The sequence below is a fragment of the Crinia signifera genome, chromosome 3 (assembly GCF_055691185.1).
Source record: "Crinia signifera chromosome 3, ASM5569118v1, whole genome shotgun sequence".
NCBI classification, from domain to species: Eukaryota; Metazoa; Chordata; class Amphibia; order Anura; family Myobatrachidae; genus Crinia; species Crinia signifera.
This window is the reverse complement of record NC_139219.1, coordinates 336,743,280-336,761,386: the sequence shown is the minus strand read 5'-3', so window position 1 is coordinate 336,761,386 and position 18,107 is coordinate 336,743,280. Positions and strand designations below refer to the sequence as shown.

The following is an 18,107-nucleotide window of genomic DNA, read 5'->3' as shown; positions in this document are numbered from 1 at the left end:
CTTCCGCTTTGCGTTCCATACACAGCGGAACGTCACATCCGGCTACCAAACAGGACGTAGGATAATGGCGATAACGTCATATCCGGTAACCGTGTACCACTACCATTAAGGATAACCGGAAAAACCGGCTCTGGATACGTATTCTGTGATCATCATATATCAAAAAGGACTCAGTTGCTTTGCTTATATGCATGTTCATCTGTTCTTTATCATTGTCTTATCTTGAATATTAGTGAATAGCATTGTCTTATTGTATTATACAGGGAATTTTTAATGAAATCCATGACTGGTTTTTACTATGTTTCTGTTTTATGCAAATGAGGACAGGTATATATACCTGGTCCCACTCTCCTTCCTCCATACCTTGAAAAAGGGCCCTAGGTGAGGCCCGAAACGCGTTGGCTGGAGGAACTGAGCCTAGGCACCTGTTTGGGATTCCAGTGTCACTTTTTTTCATCTTGAAGACACCTACCTTCTCCTCGTTACCCGGGTGAGGTGAGGGTGGTCGGACGCAGTTCCGGTGGATCCCATCTAAGTGCCTTTTTATCTCTTTTTTATACATTTTTTATTGTCATTACCTGTCGTGATTGGAATAAAAGCACCTTTTTTCACTGACTCGTGATTGGTGATAATTGGACCCTTCTGAAGCAAGACGACAGGGAAAAGAAACCTTTCCATGCATATAGGGCATTGACCCAAGGTGAGCTCTGATCCAATTGAAAACATTGAGGCTGAATACCCTTTGGATTAAAGATACCTTTATATGCCCATAGGGCACGGCAGAGAGGTCAGTTACAGGGGGCTATACCCCCATTGTTGGCATTTCTCTGACCCTTCGCCCAAGCCCTCTGATTATTCCATCAGGTGGACATCTACATATAATTAGTAGATTATCATATTCAGACAGCGCAAGTGTACTCGCCCTCTTGTGTATTTGTTGTATTGTGGATTTGGGATTGGTAATCCCTGGCGTGTACAGTGTTGCAGTCTGTGAGCGCAGATTATCCTATACCCCCCTTTTTTTGTATAAAATTGAAGTTAAAACATAAAACCACCTCTTGTTATGCAGTATATCTAGACTTCTCTGATACAATTCCTCTTAAAAGTAGTTAATTAGGTAAGTTTTTAGGAAACCATTGAAGCACATTTTAGTGTTTGTACCAATGTGTTTCTTTGTTCTTTAATGGATGAACAGTTTTACTAAATCTCTTTTTTAACATAATAAAAAAGATAGAACTGAGCCAAAATATTAATCTCAGTTTTGTATTGGTTTAATCAACAAATAATTATAAAAAAACAAAGATAGCAGAGGATGGTTTCGATCCATCGACCTCTGGGTTATGGGCCCAGCACGCTTCCGCTGCGCCACTCTGCTAATCATATAAACAGCTTCAGCTCCTGAAAGCTTACCTCTTGACAAGAAAGTACCAATTTGTTTTTTTGTTCTTCAATGGAGGAAGAGTTTTACAAAAGATCTCCAGATGTTGGCCTTTTACACATATTTCAATAAATCATTTTTAGATCACTAATTTGATACAACTTTAGAGGGGTCTCTGTGGCGCGTTCGTCTGTTAACCGAAAGGTTGGTGATTCAATCCCACCCAGGGACGTAATCGACTTTTTGGTCACAATTTGGAGAACTAGATGTTGACAAGTTAAAACATTAAATCACCTCTTGTGGTATAGTGTTCCTGATCTTAAGTCACAGAAGCTCCTGAAAGCTTCACTCTTCATCAGAAAGTACCAATGTTTCTCCTCTGTTCTTCAGTAGATAAAGAATCTTACAAAAGCTCTTTAAAATAATGACTATTAAATCTATGTCTAGGAATTTTTTTATGGTACTAACTTGAATCTAGTCTTATTTTGTTGACTTGGAACAATCAGTCAGCACATTTGGTTTCTATCTCAAAGGTTTGTGGTTTAATCCCACCCAGGGATATTTTTGACCTTGTGATCATATTTTGAAGAACCTTAGGTAGACAAGTTAAAACATAAAACCACCTCTTGTTATGCAGTATATCTAGACTTCTCTGATACAATTCCTCTTAAAAGTAGTTAATTAGGTAAGTTTTTTAGGAAACCATTGAAGCACATTTTAGTGTTTGTACCAATGTGTTTCTTTGTTCTTTAATGGATGAACAGTTTTACTAAATCTCTTTTTTAACATAATAAAAAAGATAGAACTGAGCCAAAATATTAATCTCAGTTTTGTATTGGTTTAATCAACAAATAATTATAAAAAAACAAAGATAGCAGAGGATGGTTTCGATCCATCGACCTCTGGGTTATGGGCCCAGCACGCTTCCGCTGCGCCACTCTGCTAATCATATAAACAGCTTCAGCTCCTGAAAGCTTACCTCTTGACAAGAAAGTACCAATTTGTTTTTTTGTTCTTCAATGGAGGAAGAGTTTTACAAAAGATCTCCAGATGTTGGCCTTTTACACATATTTCAATAAATCATTTTTAGATCACTAATTTGATACAACTGTAGAGGGGTCTCTGTGGCGCAATCGGTTAGCGCGTTCGGCTGTTAACCGAACAGCCCAGGGACGTAATCGACTTTTTGGTCACATTTTGGAGAACTAGATGTTGACAAGTTAAAACATTAAATCACCTCTTGTGGTATAGTGTTCCTGATCTTAAGTCACAGAAGCTCCTGAAAGCTTCACTCTTCATCAGAAAGTACCAATGTTTCTCCTCTGTTCTTCAGTAGATAAAGAATCTTACAAAAGCTCTTTAAAATAATGACTATTAAATCTATGTCTAGGAATTTTTTTATGGTACTAATTTGAATCTAGTCTTATTTTGTTGACTTGGAACAATCAGTCAGCACATTTGGTTTCTATCTCAAAGAATTGTGGTTTAATCCCACCCAGGGATATTTTTGACCGTGTGATCATATTTTGAAGAACCTTAGGTAGACAAGTTAAAACATAAAACCACCTCTTGTTATGCAGTATATCTAGACTTCTCTGATACAATTCCTCTTAAAAGTAGTTAATTAGGTAAGTTTTTAGGAAACCATTGAAGCACATTTTAGTGTTTGTACCAATGTGTTTCTTTGTTCTTTAATGGATGAACAGTTTTACTAAATCTCTTTTTTAACATAATAAAAAGATAGAACTGAGCCAAAATATTAATCTCAGTTTTGTATTGGTTTAATCAACAAATAATTATAAAAAAAACAAAGATAGCAGAGGATGGTTTCGATCCATCGACCTCTGGGTTATGGGCCCAGCACGCTTCCGCTGCACCACTCTGCTAATCATATAAACAGCTTCAGCTCCTGAAAGCTTACCTCTTGACAAGAAAGTACCAATTTGTTTTTTTGTTCTTCAATGGAGGAAGAGTTTTACAAAAGATCTCCAGATGTTGGCCTTTTACACATATTTCAATAAATCATTTTTAGATCACTAATTTGATACAACTGTAGAGGGGTCTCTGTGGCGCAATCGGTTAGCGCGTTCGGCTGTTAACCGAACAGCCCAGGGACGTAATCGACTTTTTGGTCACATTTTGGAGAACTAGATGTTGACAAGTTAAAACATTAAATCACCTCTTGTGGTATAGTGTTCCTGATCTTAAGTCACAGAAGCTCCTGAAAGCTTCACTCTTCATCAGAAAGTACCAATGTTTCTCCTCTGTTCTTCAGTAGATAAAGAATCTTACAAAAGCTCTTTAAAATAATGACTATTAAATCTATGTCTAGGAATTTTTTTATGGTACTAATTTGAATCTAGTCTTATTTTGTTGACTTGGAACAATCAGTCAGCACATTTGGTTTCTATCTCAAAGAATTGTGGTTTAATCCCACCCAGGGATATTTTTGACCGTGTGATCATATTTTGAAGAACCTTAGGTAGACAAGTTAAAACATAAAACCACCTCTTGTTATGCAGTATATCTAGACTTCTCTGATACAATTCCTCTTAAAAGTAGTTAATTAGGTAAGTTTTTAGGAAACCATTGAAGCACATTTTAGTGTTTGTACCAATGTGTTTCTTTGTTCTTTAATGGATGAACAGTTTTACTAAATCTCTTTTTTAACATAATAAAAAGATAGAACTGAGCCAAAATATTAATCTCAGTTTTGTATTGGTTTAATCAACAAATAATTATAAAAAAAACAAAGATAGCAGAGGATGGTTTCGATCCATCGACCTCTGGGTTATGGGCCCAGCACGCTTCCGCTGCACCACTCTGCTAATCATATAAACAGCTTCAGCTCCTGAAAGCTTACCTCTTGACAAGAAAGTACCAATTTGTTTTTTTGTTCTTCAATGGAGGAAGAGTTTTACAAAAGATCTATAGATGTTGGCCTTTTACACATATTTCAATAAATCATTTTTAGATCACTAATTTGATACAACTTTAGAGGGGTCTCTGTGGCGCGTTCGGCTGTTAACCGAAAGGTTGGTGGTTCAATCCCACCCAGGGACGTAATCGACTTTTTGGTCACATTTTGGAGAACTAGATGTTGACAAGTTAAAACATTAAATCACCTCTTGTGGTATAGTGTTCCTGATCTTAAGTCACAGAAGCTCCTGAAAGCTTCACTCTTCATCAGAAAGTACCAATGTTTCTCCTCTGTTCTTCAGTAGATAAAAAATCTTACAAAAGCTCTTTAAAATAATGACTATTAAATCTATGTCTAGGAATTTTTTTATGGTACTAACTTGAATCTAGTCTTATTTTGTTGACTTGGAACAATCAGTCAGCACATTTGGTTTCTATCTCAAAGGTTTGTGGTTTAATCCCACCCAGGGATATTTTTGACCGTGTGATCATATTTTGAAGAACCTTAGGTAGACAAGTTAAAACATAAAACCACCTCTTGTTATGCAGTATATCTAGACTTCTCTGATACAATTCCTCTTAAAAATAGTTAATTACGTAAGTTTTTAGGAAACCATTGAAGCACATTTTAGTGTTTGTACCAATGTGTTTCTTTGTTCTTTAATGGATGAACAGTTTTACTAAATCTCTTTTTTAACATAATAAAAAGATAGAACTGAGCCAAAATATTAATCTCAGTTTTGTATTGGTTTAATCAACAAATAATTATAAAAAAACAAAAATAGCAGAGGATGGTTTCGATCCATCGACCTCTGGGTTATGGGCCCAGCACGCTTCCGCTGCGCCACTCTGCTAATCATATAAACAGCTTCAGCTCCTGAAAGCTTACCTCTTGACAAGAAAGTACCAATTTGTTTTTTTGTTCTTCAATGGAGGAAGAGTTTTACAAAAGATCTCCAGATGTTGGCCTTTTACACATATTTCAATAAATCATTTTTAGATCACTAATTTGATACAACTTTAGAGGGGTCTCTGTGGCGCGTTCGTCTGTTAACCGAAAGGTTGGTGATTCAATCCCACCCAGGGACGTAATCGACTTTTTGGTCACATTTTGGAGAACTAGATGTTGACAAGTTAAAACATTAAATCACCTCTTGTGGTATAGTGTTCCTGATCTTAAGTCACAGAAGCTCCTGAAAGCTTCACTCTTCATCAGAAAGTACCAATGTTTCTCCTCTGTTCTTCAGTAGATAAAGAATCTTACAAAAGCTCTTTAAAATAATGACTATTAAATCTATGTCTAGGAATTTTTTTATGGTACTAACTTGAATCTAGTCTTATTTTGTTGACTTGGAACAATCAGTCAGCACATTTGGTTTCTATCTCAAAGGTTTGTGGTTTAATCCCACCCAGGGATATTTTTGACCTTGTGATCATATTTTGAAGAACCTTAGGTAGACAAGTTAAAACATAAAACCCCCTCTTGTTATGCAGTATATCTAGACTTCTCTGATACAATTCGTCTTAAAAGTAGTTAATTAGGTAAGTTTTTTAGGAAACCATTGAAGCACATTTTAGTGTTTGTACCAATGTGTTTCTTTGTTCTTTAATGGATGAACAGTTTTACTAAATCTCTTTTTTAACATAATAAAAAAGATAGAACTGAGCCAAAATATTAATCTCAGTTTTGTATTGGTTTAATCAACAAATAATTATAAAAAAACGAAGATAGCAGAGGATGGTTTCGATCCATCGACCTCTGGGTTATGGGCCCAGCACGCTTCCGCTGCGCCACTCTGCTAATCATATAAACAGCTTCAGCTCCTGAAAGCTTACCTCTTGACAAGAAAGTACCAATTTGTTTTTTTGTTCTTCAATGGAGGAAGAGTTTTACAAAAGATCTCCAGATGTTGGCCTTTTACACATATTTCAATAAATCATTTTTAGATCACTAATTTGATACAACTTTAGAGGGGTCTCTGTGGCGCGTTCGGCTGTTAACCGAAAGGTTGGTGGTTCAATCCCACCCAGGGACGTAATCGACTTTTTGGTCACATTTTGGAGAACTAGATGTTGACAAGTTAAAACATTAAATCACCTCTTGTGGTATAGTGTTCCTGATCTTAAGTCACAGAAGCTCCTGAAAGCTTCACTCTTCATCAGAAAGTACCAATGTTTCTCCTCTGTTCTTCAGTAGATAAAGAATCTTACAAAAGCTCTTTAAAATAATGACTATTAAATCTATGTCTAGGAATTTTTTTATGGTACTAACTTGAATCTAGTCTTATTTTGTTGACTTGGAACAATCAGTCAGCACATTTGGTTTCTATCTCAAAGGTTTGTGGTTTAAACCCACCCAGGGATATTTTTGACCGTGTGATCATATTTTGAAGAACCTTAGGTAGACAAGTTAAAACATAAAACCACCTCTTGTTATGCAGTATATCTAGACTTCTCTGATACAATTCCTCTTAAAAGTAGTTAATTACGTAAGTTTTTAGGAAACCATTGAAGCACATTTTAGTGTTTGTACCAATGTGTTTCTTTGTTCTTTAATGGGTGAACAGTTTTACTAAATCTCTTTTTTAACATAATAAAAAAGATAGAACTGAGCCAAAATATTAATCTCAGTTTTGTATTGGTTTAATAAACAAATAATTATAAAAAAACAAAGATAGTAGAGGATGGTTTCGATCCATCGACCTCTGGGTTATGGGCCCAGCACGCTTCTGCTGCGCCACTCTGCTAATCATATAAACAGCTTCAGCTCCTGAAAGCTTAACTCTTGACAAGAAAGTACCAATTTGTTTTTTTGTTCTTCAACGGAGGAAGAGTTTTACAAAAGATCTCCAGATGTTGGCATTTTACACATATTTCAATAAATAATTTTTTGATAACTAATTTGATACAACTTTAGAGGGGTCTCTGTGGCGCAATCGGTTAGCGCGTTCGGCTGTTAACCGAAAGGTTGGTGGTTCAATCCCACCCAGGGACGTAATCGACTTTTTGGTCACATTTTGGAGAACTAGATGTTGACAAGTTAAAACATTAAATCACCTCTTGTGGTATAGTGTTCCTGATCTTAAGTCACAGAAGCTCCTGAAAGCTTCACTCTTCATCAGAAAGTACCAATGTTTCTCCTCTGTTCTTCAGTAGATAAAGAATCTTACAAAAGCTCTTTAAAATAATGACTATTAAATCTATGTCTAGGAATTTTTTTATGGTACTAATTTGAATCTAGTCTTATTTTGTTGACTTGGAACAATCAGTCAGCACATTTGGTTTCTATCTCAAAGAATTGTGGTTTAATCCCACCCAGGGATATTTTTGACCGTGTGATCATATTTTGAAGAACCTTAGGTAGACAAGTTAAAACATAAAACCACCTCTTGTTATGCAGTATATCTAGACTTCTCTGATACAATTCCTCTTAAAAGTAGTTAATTAGGTAAGTTTTTAGGAAACCATTGAAGCACATTTTAGTGTTTGTACCAATGTGTTTCTTTGTTCTTTAATGGATGAACAGTTTTACTAAATCTCTTTTTTAACATAATAAAAAAGATAGAACTGAGCCAAAATATTAATCTCAGTTTTGTATTGGTTTAATCAACAAATAATTATAAAAAAACAAAGATAGCAGAGGATGGTTTCGATCCATCGACCTCTGGGTTATGGGCCCAGCACGCTTCCGCTGCGCCACTCTGCTAATCATATAAACAGCTTCAGCTCCTGAAAGCTTACCTCTTGACAAGAAAGTACCAATTTGTTTTTTTGTTCTTCAATGGAGGAAGAGTTTTACAAAAGATCTCCAGATGTTGGCCTTTTACACATATTTCAATAAATCATTTTTAGATCACTAATTTGATACAACTTTAGAGGGGTCTCTGTGGCGCGTTCGTCTGTTAACCGAAAGGTTGGTGATTCAATCCCACCCAGGGACGTAATCGACTTTTTGGTCACATTTTGGAGAACTAGATGTTGACAAGTTAAAACATTAAATCACCTCTTGTGGTATAGTCTTCCTGATCTTAAGTCACAGAAGCTCCTGAAAGCTTCACTCTTCATCAGAAAGTACCAATGTTTCTCCTCTGTTCTTCAGTAGATAAAGAATCTTACAAAAGCTCTTTAAAATAATGACTATTAAATCTAAGTCTAGGAATTTTTTTATGGTACTAACTTGAATCTAGTCTTATTTTGTTGACTTGGAACAATCAGTCAGCACATTTGGTTTCTATCTCAAAGGTTTGTGGTTTAATCCCACCCAGGGATATTTTTGACCGTGTGATCATATTTTGAAGAACCTTAGGTAGACAAGTTAAAACATAAAACCACCTCTTGTTATGTAGTATATCTAGACTTCTCTGATACAATTCCTCTTAAAAGTAGTTAATTACGTAAGTTTTTAGGAAACCATTGAAGCACATTTTAGTGTTTGTACCAATGTGTTTCTTTGTTCTTTAATGGATGAACAGTTTTACTAAATCTCTTTTTTTAACATAATAAAAAAGATAGAACTGAGCCAAAATATTAATCTCAGTTTTGTATTGGTTTAATCAGCAAATAATTATAAAAAAACGAAGATAGCAGAGGATGGTTTCGATCCATCGACCTCTGGGTTATGGGCCCAGCACGCTTCCGCTGCGCCACTCTGCTAATCACATAAACAGCTTCAGCTCCTGAAAGCTTACCTCTTGACAAGAAAGTACCATTTTGTTTTTTTGTTCTTCAATGGAGGAAGAGTTTTACAAAAAATCTCCAGATGTTGGCCTTTTACACATATTTCAATAAATCATTTTTAGATCACTAATTTGATACAACTTTAGAGGGGTCTCTGTGGCGCAATCGGTTAGCGCGTTCGGCTGTTAACCGAAAGGTTGGTGGTTCAATCCCACCCAGGGACGTAATCGACTTTTTGGTCACATTTTGGAGAACTAGATGTTGACAAGTTAAAACATTAAATCACCTCTTGTGGTATAGTGTTCCTGATCTTAAGTCACAGAAGCTCCTGAAAGCTTCACTCTTCATCAGAAAGTACCAATGTTTCTCCTCTGTTCTTCAGTAGATAAAGAATCTTACAAAAGCTCTTTAAAATAATGACTATTAAATCTATGTCTAGGAATTTTTTTATGGTACTAACTTGAATCTAGTCTTATTTTGTTGACTTGGAACAATCAGTCAGCACATTTGGTTTCTATCTCAAAGGTTTGTGGTTTAATCCCACCCAGGGATATTTTTGACCTTGTGATCATATTTTGAAGAACCTTAGGTAGACAAGTTAAAACATAAAACCACCTCTTGTTATGCAGTATATCTAGACTTCTCTGATACAATTCGTCTTAAAAGTAGTTAATTAGGTAAGTTTTTTAGGAAACCATTGAAGCACATTTTAGTGTTTGTACCAATGTGTTTCTTTGTTCTTTAATGGATGAACAGTTTTACTAAATCTCTTTTTTAACATAATAAAAAAGATAGAACTGAGCCAAAATATTAATCTCAGTTTTGTATTGGTTTAATCAACAAATAATTATAAAAAAACAAAGATAGCAGAGGATGGTTTCGATCCATCGACCTCTGGGTTATGGGCCCAGCACGCTTCCGCTGCGCCACTCTGCTAATCATATAAACAGCTTCAGCTCCTGAAAGCTTACCTCTTGACAAGAAAGTACCAATTTGTTTTTTTGTTCTTTAATGGAGGAAGAGTTTTACAAAAGATCTCCAGATGTTGGCCTTTTACACATATTTCAATAAATCATTTTTAGATCACTAATTTGATACAACTTTAGAGGGGTCTCTGTGGCGCAATCGGTTAGCGCGTTCGGCTGTTAACCGAAAGGTTGGTGGTTCAATCCCACCCAGGGACGTAATCGACTTTTTGGTCACATTTTGGAGAACTAGATGTTGACAAGTTAAAACATTAAATCACCTCTTGTGGTATAGTGTTCCTGATCTTAAGTCACAGAAGCTCCTGAAAGCTTCACTCTTCATCAGAAAGTATAAATGTTTCTCCTCTGTTCTTCAGTAGATAAAGAATCTTACAAAAGCTCTTTAAAATAATGACTATTAAATCTATGTCTAGGAATTTTTTTATGGTACTAACTTGAATCTAGTCTTATTTTGTTGACTTGGAACAATCAGTCAGCACATTTGGTTTCTATCTCAAAGGTTTGTGGTTTAATCCCACCCAGGGATATTTTTGACCTTGTGATCATATTTTGAAGAACCTTAGGTAGACAAGTTAAAACATAAAACCACCTCTTGTTATGCAGTATATCTAGACTTCTCTGATACAATTCCTCTTAAAAGTAGTTCATTACGTAAGTTTTTAGGAAACCATTGAAGCACATTTTAGTGTTTGTACCAATGTGTTTCTTTGTTCTTTAATGGATGAACAGTTTTACTAAATCTCTTTTTTAACATAATAAAAAAGATAGAACTGAGCCAAAATATCAATCTCAGTTTTGTATTGGTTTAATCAACAAATAATTATAAAAAAACAAAGATAGCAGAGGATGGTTTCGATCCATCGACCTCTGGGTTATGGCCCCAGCACGCTTCCGCTGCGCCACTCTGCTAATCATATAAACAGCTTCAGCTCCTGAAATCTTACCTCTTGACAAGAAAGTACCAATTTGTTTTTTTGTTCTTCAATGGAGGAAGAGTTTTACAAAAGATCTCCAGATGTTGGCCTTTTACACATATTTCAATAAATCATTTTTAGATCACTAATTTGATACAACTTTAGAGGGGTCTCTGTGGCGCGTTCGGCTGTTAACCGAAAGGTTGGTGGTTCAATCCCACCCAGGGACGTAATCGACTTTTTGGTCACATTTTGGAGAACTAGATGTTGACAAGTTAAAACATTAAATCACCTCTTGTGGTATAGTGTTCCTGATCTTAAGTCACAGAAGCTCCTGAAAGCTTCACTCTTCATCAGAAAGTACCAATGTTTCCCCTCTGTTCTTCAGTAGATAAAGAATCTTACAAAAGCTCTTTAAAATAATGACTATTAAATCTATGTCCAGGAATTTTTTTATGGTACTAACTTGAATCTAGTCTTATTTTGTTGACTTGGAACAATCAGTCAGCACATTTGGTTTCTATCTCAAAGGTTTGTGGTTTAATCCCACCCAGGGATATTTTTGACCGTGTGATCATATTTTGAAGAACCTTAGGTAGACAAGTTAAAACATAAAACCACCTCTTGTTATGCAGTATATCTAGACTTCTCTGATACAATTCCTCTTAAAAGTAGTTCATTACGTAAGTTTTTAGGAAACCATTGAAGCACATTTTAGTGTTTGTACCAATGTGTTTCTTTGTTCTTTAATGGATGAACAGTTTTACTAAATCTCTTTTCTAACATAATAAAAAAGATAGAACTGAGCCAAAATATCAATCTCAGTTTTGTATTGGTTTAATCAACAAATAATTATAAAAAAACAAAGATAGCAGAGGATGGTTTCGATCCATCGACCTCTGGGTTATGGGCCCAGCACGCTTCCGTTACGCCACTCTGCTAATCATATAAACAGCTTCAGCTCCTGAAAGCTTACGTCTTGACAAGAAAGTACCAATTTGTTTTTTTGTTCTTCAATGGAGGAAGAGTTTTACAAAAGATCTCCAGATGTTGGCCTTTTACACATATTTCAATAAATCATTTTTAGATCACTAATTTGATACAACTTTAGAGGGGTCTCTGTGGCGCAATCGGTTAGCGCGTTCGGCTGTTAACCGAAAGGTTGGTGGTTCAATCCCACCCAGGGACGTAATCGACTTTTTGGTCACATTTTGGAGAACTAGATGTTGACAAGTTAAAACATTAAATCACCTCTTGTGGTATAGTGTTCCTGATCTTAAGTCACAGAAGCTCCTGAAAGCTTCACTCTTCATCAGAAAGTATAAATGTTTCTCCTCTGTTCTTCAGGAGATAAAGAATCTTACAAAAGCTCTTTAAAATAATGACTATTAAATCTATGTCTAGGATTTTTTTTATGGTACTAACTTGAATCTAGTCTTATTTTGTTGACTTGGAACAATCAGTCAGCACATTTGGTTTCTATCTCAAAGGTTTGTGGTTTAATCCCACCCAGGGATATTTTTGACCGTGTGATCATATTTTGAAGAACCTTAGGTAGACAAGTTAAAACATAAAACCACCTCTTGTTATGCAGTATATCTAGACTTCTCTGATACAATTCCTCTTAAAAGTAGTTAATTAGGTAAGTTTTTAGGAAACCATTGAAGCACATTTTAGTGTTTGTACCAATGTGTTTCTTTGTTCTTTAATGGATGAACAGTTTTACTAAATCTCTTTTTTAACATAATAAAAAAGATAGAACTGAGCCAAAATATTAATCTCAGTTTTGTATTGGTTTAATCAACAAATAATTATAAAAAAAAACAAAGATAGCAGAGGATGGTTTCGATCCATCGACCTCTGGGTTATGGGCCCAGCAAGCTTCCGCTGCGCCACTCTGCTAATCATATAAACAGCTTCAGCTCCTGAAAGCTTACCTCTTGACAAGAAAGTACCAATTTGTTTTTTTGTTCTTCAATGGAGGAAGAGTTTTACAAAAGATCTCCAGATGTTGGCCTTTTACACATATTTCAATAAATCATTTTTAGATCACTAATTTGATACAACTTTAGAGGGGTCTCTGTGGCGCAATCGGTTAGCGCGTTCGGCTGTTAACCGAAAGGTTGGTGGTTCAATCCCACCCAGGGACGTAATCGACTTTTTGGTCACATTTTGGAGAACTAGATGTTGACAAGTTAAAACATTAAATCACCTCTTGTGGTATAGTGTTCCTGATCTTAAGTCACAGAAGCTCCTGAAAGCTTCACTCTTCATCAGAAAGTATAAATGTTTCTCCTCTGTTCTTCAGTAGATAAAGAATCTTACAAAAGCTCTTTAAAATAATGACTATTAAATGTATGTCTAGGAATTTTTTTATGGTACTAACTTGAATCTAGTCTTATTTTGTTGACTTGGAACAATCAGTCAGCACATTTGGTTTCTATCTCAAAGGTTTGTGGTTTAATCCCACCCAGGGATATTTTTGACCTTGTGATCATATTTTGAAGAACCTTAGGTAGACAAGTTAAAACATAAAACCACCTCTTGTTATGCAGTATATCTAGACTTCTCTGATACAATTCCTCTTAAAAGTAGTTAATTAGGTAAGTTTTTAGGAAACCATTGAAGCACATTTTAGTGTTTGTATCAATGTGTTTCTTTGTTCTTTAATGGATGAACAGTTTTACTAAATCTCTTTTCTAACATAATAAAAAAGATAGAACTGAGCCAAAATATCAATCTCAGTTTTGTATTGGTTTAATCAACAAATAATTATAAAAAAACAAAGATAGCAGAGGATGGTTTCGATCCATCGACCTCTGGGTTATGGGCCCAGCACGCTTCCGTTACGCCACTCTGCTAATCATATAAACAGCTTCAGCTCCTGAAAGCTTACGTCTTGACAAGAAAGTACCAATTTGTTTTTTTGTTCTTCAATGGAGGAAGAGTTTTACAAAAGATCTCCAGATGTTGGCCTTTTACACATATTTCAATAAATCATTTTTAGATCACTAATTTGATACAACTTTAGAGGGGTCTCTGTGGCGCAATCGGTTAGCGCGTTCGGCTGTTAACCGAAAGGTTGGTGGTTCAATCCCACCCAGGGACGTAATCGACTTTTTGGTCACATTTTGGAGAACTAGATGTTGACAAGTTAAAACATTAAATCACCTCTTGTGGTATAGTGTTCCTGATCTTAAGTCACAGAAGCTCCTGAAAGCTTCACTCTTCATCAGAAAGTATAAATGTTTCTCCTCTGTTCTTCAGTAGATAAAGAATCTTACAAAAGCTCTTTAAAATAATGACTATTAAATCTATGTCTAGGAATTTTTTTATGGTACTAACTTGAATCTAGTCTTATTTTGTTGACTTGGAACAATCAGTCAGCACATTTGGTTTCTATCTCAAAGGTTTGTGGTTTAATCCCACCCAGGGATATTTTTGACCTTGTGATCATATTTTGAAGAACCTTAGGTAGACAAGTTAAAACATAAAACCACCTCTTGTTATGCAGTATATCTAGACTTCTCTGATACAATTCCTCTTAAAAGTAGTTAATTAGGTAAGTTTTTAGGAAACCATTGAAGCACATTTTAGTGTTTGTACCAATGTGTTTCTTTGTTCTTTAATGGATGAACAGTTTTACTAAATCTCTTTTTTAACATAATAAAAAAGATAGAACTGAGCCAAAATATTAATCTCAGTTTTGTATTGGTTTAATCAACAAATAATTATAAAAAAAAACAAAGATAGCAGAGGATGGTTTCGATCCATCGACCTCTGTGTTATGGGCCCAGCAAGCTTCCGCTGCGCCACTCTGCTAATCATATAAACAGCTTCAGCTCCTGAAAGCTTACCTCTTGACAAGAAAGTACCAATTTGTTTTTTTGTTCTTCAATGGAGGAAGAGTTTTACAAAAGATCTCCAGATGTTGGCCTTTTACACATATTTCAATAAATCATTTTTAGATCACTAATTTGATACAACTTTAGAGGGGTCTCTGTGGCGCAATCGGTTAGCGCGTTCGGCTGTTAACCGAAAGGTTGGTGGTTCAATCCCACCCAGGGACGTAATCGACTTTTTGGTCACATTTTGGAGAACTAGATGTTGACAAGTTAAAACATTAAATCACCTCTTGTGGTATAGTGTTCCTGATCTTAAGTCACAGAAGCTCCTGAAAGCTTCACTCTTCATCAGAAAGTATAAATGTTTCTCCTCTGTTCTTCAGTAGATAAAGAATCTTACAAAAGCTCTTTAAAATAATGACTATTAAATCTATGTCTAGGAATTTTTTTATGGTACTAACTTGAATCTAGTCTTATTTTGTTGACTTGGAACAATCAGTCAGCACATTTGGTTTCTATCTCAAAGGTTTGTGGTTTAATCCCACCCAGGGATATTTTTGACCGTGTGATCATATTTTGAAGAACCTTAGGTAGACAAGTTAAAACATAAAACCACCTCTTGTTATGCAGTATATCTAGACTTCTCTGATACAATTCCTCTTAAAAGTAGTTAATTAGGTAAGTTTTTAGGAAACCATTGAAGCACATTTTAGTGTTTGTACCAATGTGTTTCTTTGTTCTTTAATGGATGAACAGTTTTACTAAATCTCTTTTTTAACATAATAAAAAAGATAGAACTGAGCCAAAATATTAATCTCAGTTTTGTATTGGTTTAATCAACAAATAATTATAAAAAAACAAAGATAGCAGAGGATGGTTTCGATCCATCGACCTCTGGGTTATGGGCCCAGCAAGCTTCCGCTGCGCCACTCTGCTAATCATATAAACAGCTTCAGCTCCTGAAAGCTTACCTTCTGACAAGAAAGTACCAATTTGTTTTTTTGTTCTTTAATGGAGGAAGAGTTTTACAAAAGATCTCCAGATGTTGGCCTTTTACACATATTTCAATAAATCATTTTAAGATCACTAATTTGATACAACTTTAGAGGGGTCTCTGTGGCGCGTTCGGCTGTTAACCGAAAGGTTGGTGGTTCAATCCCACCCAGGGACGTAATCGACTTTTTGGTCACATTTTGGAGAACTAGATGTTGACAAGTTAAAACATTAAATCACCTCTTGTGGTATAGTGTTCCTGATCTTAAGTCACAGAAGCTCCTGAAAGCTTCACTCTTCATCAGAAAGTACCAATGTTTCTCCTCTGTTCTTCAGTAGATAAAGAATCTTACAAAAGCTCTTTAAAATAATGACTATTAAATCTATGTCTAGGAATTTTTTTATGGTACTAACTTGAATCTAGTCTTATTTTGTTGACTTGGAACAATCAGTCAGCACATTTGGTTTCTATCTCAAAGGTTTGTGGTTTAATCCCACCCAGGGATATTTTTGACCTTGTGATCATATTTTGAAGAACCTTAGGTAGACAAGTTAAAACATAAAACCACCTCTTGTTATGCAGTATATCTAGACTTCTCTGATACAATTCCTCTTAAAAGTAGTTAATTAGGTAAGTTTTTAGGAAACCATTGAAGCACATTTTAGTGTTTGTACCAATGTGTTTCTTTGTTCTTTAATGGATGAACAGTTTTACTAAATCTCTTTTTTAACATAATAAAAAAGATAGAACTGAGCCAAAATATTAAACTCAGTTTTGTATTGGTTTAATCAACAAATAATTATAAAAAAACAAAGATAGCAGAGGATGGTTTCGATCCATCGACCTCTGGGTTATGGGCCCAGCACGCTTCTGCTACGCCACTCTGCTAATCATATAAACTGCTTCAGCTCCTGAAAGCTTACCTCTTGACAAGAAAGTACCAATTTGTTTTTTTGTTCTTCAATGGAGGAAGAGTTTTACAAAAGATCTCCAGATGTTGGCCTTTTACACATATTTCAATAAATCATTTTTAGATCACTAATTTGACACAACTTTAGGGGGTCTCTGTGGCGCAATCGGTTAGCGCGTTCGGCTGTTAACCGAAAGGTTGGTGGTTCAATCCCACCCATGGACGTAATCAACTTTTTGGTCACATTTTGGAGAACTAGATGTTGACAAGTTAAAACATTAAATCACCTCTTGTGGTATAGTGTTCCTGATCTTAAGTCACAGAAGCTCCTGAAAGCTTCACTCTTCATCAGAAAGTACCAATGTTTCTCCTCTGTTCTTCAGTAGATAAAGAATCTTACAAAAGCTCTTTAAAATAATGACTATTAAATCTATGTCTAGGAATTTTTTTATGATACTAACTTGAATCTAGTCTTATTTTCTTGACTTGGAACAATCAGTCAGCACATTTGGTTTCTATCTCAAAGGTTTGTGGTTTAATCCCACCCAGGGATATTTTTGACCGTGTGATCATATTTTGAAGAACCTTAGGTAGACAAGTTAAAACATAAAACCACCTCTTGTTATGCAGTATATCTAGACTTCTCTGATACAATTCCTCTTAAAAGTAGTTAATTACGTAAGTTTTTAGGAAACCATTGAAGCACATTTTAGTGTTTGTACCAATGTGTTTCTTTGTTCTTTAATGGATGAACAGTTTTACTAAATCTCTTTTTTAACATAATAAAAAAGATAGAACTGAGCCAAAATATTAATCTCAGTTTTGTATTGGTTTAATCAACAAATAATTATAAAAAAACAAAGATAGCAGAGGATGGTTTCGATCCATCGACCTCTGGGTTATGGGCCCAGCACGCTTCTGCTGCGCCACTCTGCTAATCATATAAACAGCTTAAGCTCCTGAAAGCTTACCTCTTGACAAGAAAGTACCAATTTGTTTTTTTGTTCTTCAATGGAGGAAGAGTTTTACAAAAGATCTCCAGATGTTGGCCTTTTACACATATTTCAATAAATCATTTTTAGATCACTAATTTGATACAACTTTAGAGGGGTCTCTGTGGCGCAATCGGTTAGCGCGTTCGGCTGTTAACCGAAAGGTTGGTGGTTCAATCCCACCCAGGGACGTAATCGACTTTTTGGTCACATTTTGGAGAACTAGATGTTGACAAGTTAAAACATTAAATCACCTCTTGTGGTATAGTGTTCCTGATCTTAAGTCACAGAAGCTCCTGAAAGCTTCACTCTTCATCAGAAAGTACCAATGTTTCTCCTCTGTTCTTCAGTAGATAAAGAATCTTACAAAAGCTCTTTAAAATAATGACTATTAAATCTATGTCTAGGAATTTTTTTATGGTACTAACTTGAATCTAGTCTTATTTTGTTGACTTGGAACAATCAGTCAGCACATTTGGTTTCTATCTCAAA

At 35.4% G+C, this 18,107-nt stretch overlaps 8 non-coding genes across 8 annotated transcripts; all 8 read left to right on the top strand.

The window, feature by feature from the left end:
* Positions 1-7,218: 7,218 nt before the first annotated feature.
* On the top strand, positions 7,219-7,292 carry TRNAN-GUU (transfer RNA asparagine (anticodon GUU)). Its single transcript has one exon. It is a non-coding gene; the product is annotated as a tRNA-Asn (tRNA).
* Positions 7,293-9,124: 1,832 nt separating this feature from the next.
* Positions 9,125-9,198, top strand: TRNAN-GUU (transfer RNA asparagine (anticodon GUU)). The gene has a single exon. It is a non-coding gene; the product is annotated as a tRNA-Asn (tRNA).
* Positions 9,199-10,084: 886 nt separating this feature from the next.
* TRNAN-GUU (transfer RNA asparagine (anticodon GUU)) lies at positions 10,085-10,158 on the top strand. The gene has a single exon. It is a non-coding gene; the product is annotated as a tRNA-Asn (tRNA).
* A 1,831-nt stretch (positions 10,159-11,989) lies between these two features.
* TRNAN-GUU (transfer RNA asparagine (anticodon GUU)) lies at positions 11,990-12,063 on the top strand. The gene has a single exon. It is a non-coding gene; the product is annotated as a tRNA-Asn (tRNA).
* Positions 12,064-12,950: 887 nt separating this feature from the next.
* On the top strand, positions 12,951-13,024 carry TRNAN-GUU (transfer RNA asparagine (anticodon GUU)). The gene has a single exon. It is a non-coding gene; the product is annotated as a tRNA-Asn (tRNA).
* An 885-nt stretch (positions 13,025-13,909) lies between these two features.
* TRNAN-GUU (transfer RNA asparagine (anticodon GUU)) lies at positions 13,910-13,983 on the top strand. Its single transcript has one exon. It is a non-coding gene; the product is annotated as a tRNA-Asn (tRNA).
* An 887-nt stretch (positions 13,984-14,870) lies between these two features.
* TRNAN-GUU (transfer RNA asparagine (anticodon GUU)) lies at positions 14,871-14,944 on the top strand. The gene has a single exon. It is a non-coding gene; the product is annotated as a tRNA-Asn (tRNA).
* Positions 14,945-17,733: 2,789 nt separating this feature from the next.
* Positions 17,734-17,807, top strand: TRNAN-GUU (transfer RNA asparagine (anticodon GUU)). The gene has a single exon. It is a non-coding gene; the product is annotated as a tRNA-Asn (tRNA).
* Positions 17,808-18,107: the final 300 nt, after the last annotated feature.